Genomic DNA, 2,907 nt, shown 5'->3' on the forward strand with positions numbered 1-2,907 from the left:
AGCATCCCTGGCCTCTACCCACTACATGCCAGTAGCACTCCCACTCCGCAGTTGTGAGAAACCAAAAATCTCTCCAGACATTGCCAGATGTCCTCTAGGGGTTTAGGGAGTACAAAATCACCCCCCACTGTGACCTTTGGCTATAATTGACATCAATCTCTTTTTTAGTCTTCCAGTTCCACCACTGTCCTTCTAAAATCTACACCCCACACAGCAGCCAGAGTGATATTATTAAGGACATAAATCATATCATCTCCAGCCCTGGTTTAAAACATTTCAGTGACTCCCTTTGCACTTAGAAATCAGCTCAAGCTCCTGACATCATTTCCTTCTGCTCTCACCATCAGTCACTGCCCTATAGTCACTCTGGCATTCTTATTGTCCCTCAAACTTGCCAAGTTAATTCCCATCTCAGGGTCTTTGCCTTTGATATTTCCTGCTTGAAACTCTCTTCTTATAGATCATACATTGGTTACATCTCATCATTCAAGTCACATCTCATATGTCTCCTCCAGCTTTCCCTGAACCCCCCAGCCAAAGAAGTCCCCTAAAGCTGCTCTCCACAAAATTACTCCACTTTATCTTCTTTATCAGTACCAAAATTATACTATTTATTTTTACCTATTTATTGACTTCCTGCTAAAATGTCAATTACATGAGAGAAGGAACTTTCTTTGGTCTTGTTCACTACTGTGTCCTTAATTTCTTGAAAAGTGGCTGATCAAAATAAGCTTTCGGAAAATATTAACTAACAAATTGTTAACTGACTAATTGGCTGATTAAATACATATGTGATCCAGGTACTGGGTTTTGGGCTGTGGCTAGAAAAATGAATAATGAGTCACAGTTCCTGCCCTCAAGGAGCTTGGTCCAATGGAGGTGTCAGAGAAGCAAAAAAGTAATTGCAATACAAAATGTAAATGCTATAACAGGAAGAAGCTCAAAGGCTGTAATAGTATTAATGTCAGAGACCTTTAACTCAGAACTGGGGCAGCCAGAGAAGACTTTTCAGAGAGGGTGGCATGAAAGAATGAGTTGAAAGGGGTGAGTCAAAATTAGCTCTGTGAGTGGGTGTTAATGGACTGAATTGTGTCCTCCCTGAAATTCATATGGTGAAACCTTAACCCCTAGTAGCTCTGAATGTGATTGTATTTGGAGTTAGGGCCTTTAAAGAAGTAATCAAGTTAAAATGAGGCCACTTGGTTAAGCCTTAATCCAATCTGACTGATGTCCTTGCAAGAAAGAAGAGAAAATTTGGACACTCAGAGAGACACCAAGGATGCACTTGCGCAGAGGGAAGATCATGTGAGAACACAGTGAGAAGATGGCCAGCTGCAAGCCAAGGAGAGAAGCTTCAGAAGAAACAACCCTGCCAACACCTTGATCTCTGGCTTCTAGCCTCTGGAACTGTGATAAAATATATTTCTGTTGTTCAAGCCACCCGGTCTGCAGTACTTTGTTATGGCTGCCTAAACAAACTGATGCTATGAGGTGGAAGAGTGAAGTGCGCCTATATGGGAAGAAAAGCATCTGAATGTGGAGCGCAAGCTGGGTGGCCACAAGAGAAGAGGCTGGAGACGTAAGCTGGGGTGAGCTCCTGGAACCCAGCTGAGGATTTTCAGCTTTATGGGGAAGGGTCCTGGGAACACTGAACAGTATAGGCAGCAGAATAAGGTGATCAAATTTGCTTCTGAGAGAGAGAACTTTGGTGATACCATAATGGAGTTTCGAAGGGCAATCATGAAGACCCTAAGAGCAACAAGAAGGCATATGGCTTTGGAGTCCAACAGACCAATGCTCTGATCCTGGTTCTGCCATTGAAAAGCCTTGTGGCCTTGGGCAAGTTCGTCCTCTCCCTTTGCTTCTATTTCCTCATTTGTAATTTTAGGCATAATCATTCTTACCCTGAGGGGCGATACGAGGATTAACTAAAACAGCTATGTAAAACACTTGACAGAGTACCTGATCCATCGTAAACAATGAATAGTTGGTAGCTATTAAAATGTCTAAGTCAATAATAGTAAAACTGGGAAAAAGTGATGAGCTTGAGCAATCTTAAAGATAGATACTCTGGAAAATTCAGCAGTTATTGATATTTTTATGTCTGGGGGTAAGGGAGAAGATGAAATCAAAAAGAGCTTCCAGACCTTTGGTACGGGAAGCTTTGGATTGTAGTGTCATTCACCCAAATGGGGAACATAAGAGAAGAAGCAGAGAGGGGAAGAGAATAAATTTAATTTGGGATATATTGAGTTTGCGGGATCCCTGGCATATTTAAGAAGAATTGTAGCATAGATAGTTGAATATAGGGACTTAAGATCAGGAAAGAGTCTTGGGCTAGAGATGTAAACTAGATTGACGAGAGAATATCCAGAGAAAGCATGCAGAGTGAGAGAGAAGTATAGGGTAGGTAGAACTCCAGGGACCCATCCAAAGGCAGAAGAGGAAATAGGATAGGAGGCTGAAAAGGAACCAAAGAGATATAAGAAAAAGAAAGAGACCAAGGAGGAAAGAAGTTTTAAAAAGAGAGTGGTCAACAGTACAAAAGCCAAAGAGAAATCAAACAAGGTAAGGACCGAGACACACTCATTGGTTAATGTCCTGCCTGGACAGCAGGCACGACTTGGGAAAGGATGGTTTCATGGAATGACAGGGGTACAAACTCTACTGTAATGAGGCAAAGAACAGATGAGAGGCTAGGAAGTGAATAATATGAGCTTTCTTAAGGAAAAGAGGGAGAGAAGACTACCTGTAGAAGGAAACTCCTTTTGCTCCCTCTTCCTGTATAATTCCCTATCTTCCATTATGCCAACTTCCCTTTTATCCAGAGGTTCTCAACCTTGGGTCCATAGACACTGTCAAGTGGTTCATGAATAGAATTTAAGGGGTCTGTGAATTTAGAAAGGA

Source organism: Stenella coeruleoalba, assembly GCF_951394435.1.
Source record: "Stenella coeruleoalba genome assembly, chromosome: 1".
Taxonomy (NCBI): domain Eukaryota; kingdom Metazoa; phylum Chordata; class Mammalia; order Artiodactyla; family Delphinidae; genus Stenella; species Stenella coeruleoalba.